We start from the raw sequence: 954 nt of genomic DNA, 5'->3' as shown, positions 1-954 counted from the left end.
ATTTATTTTTATTAAACAATCTTAAATAAACCAACAATGAACCTTTGAAACCTTGACAATTTTATAATTTGTGTATTTGAAGTTTTATAATAATATTTTTATCTATAATATATTATTGCTAAAATTAAACTTACAACATCCTCTCCGTGGATCGATCTCGTACTCACGAGTATATTACTTGCAGACAACCTACACTTGGGTGAATTACAATTTAAGTTGTAGCAAGTTTTTGGCGCCGTTGCCGGGGAGGTATAAATTAAGTTTAATTTTGTTATTATGTAAATAGTATGTTGTTTTTTATTGTATGATTGTTTGGAGTCGTAAACAAAGTGGTAGACTTGTTCGAGTAACTGAAAATATTTTAAACATGGACGATAATTCTAATAATCAAGATGATAATAATAATAATAATCATCATCAAGAACATGAACAATCAAGAACACTTAGGCACCATATGAATCCAATAAGAACTAGTACACCATCTTGTTTAGTTTTTCCTCCTGATGCATCTAATTTCAATTTTTAAGCCACAAGTCATTCAACTTTTACCAAATTTTCATGGCTTAGATTCTGAAAATCCATATTTGCATTTAAGAGAATTTGAGGAGGTTTGCAACACTTATAATGATCAAAATTGTAGCATGGATACTGTTCGATTAAAGCTTTTCCCTTTTTCCTTAAAAGATAAAGCTAAAACATGGTTGCAAAATTTGAGATCAAGTTCAATAAGATCATGGGAAGAAATGCAACAACAATTTCTAAAAAAGTTTTTTCCTTCCCATAGAACAAACTCTTTTAAAAGACAAATTACAACTTTTTCTCAAAAACAAGGGGAAACATTTTATCAATGTTGGGATAGATAAAGAGTTACTTAATACATGCCCACATCATGGTTTTGAAATATGGAGAATAGTTTCTCACTTTTATGAAGGTTTAATACCTAAAGATAGGCAA

At 29.2% G+C, this 954-nt stretch overlaps 1 non-coding gene across 1 annotated transcript; it reads right to left on the bottom strand.

Moving 5' to 3' along the window:
• Window positions 1-787: 787 nt before the first annotated feature.
• LOC140870163 (small nucleolar RNA R71) lies at window positions 788-896 on the bottom strand. The gene has a single exon (XR_012147138.1). It is a non-coding gene; the product is annotated as a small nucleolar RNA R71 (small nucleolar RNA).
• Between the last annotated feature and the right edge of the window lie 58 nt (window positions 897-954).

Source organism: Henckelia pumila, chromosome 4 (genome assembly GCF_033568475.1).
Source record: "Henckelia pumila isolate YLH828 chromosome 4, ASM3356847v2, whole genome shotgun sequence".
NCBI classification, from domain to species: Eukaryota; Viridiplantae; Streptophyta; class Magnoliopsida; order Lamiales; family Gesneriaceae; genus Henckelia; species Henckelia pumila.
The sequence above is the reverse complement of the archived record's forward strand: the minus strand, read 5'-3'. Positions and strand labels throughout refer to the sequence as shown.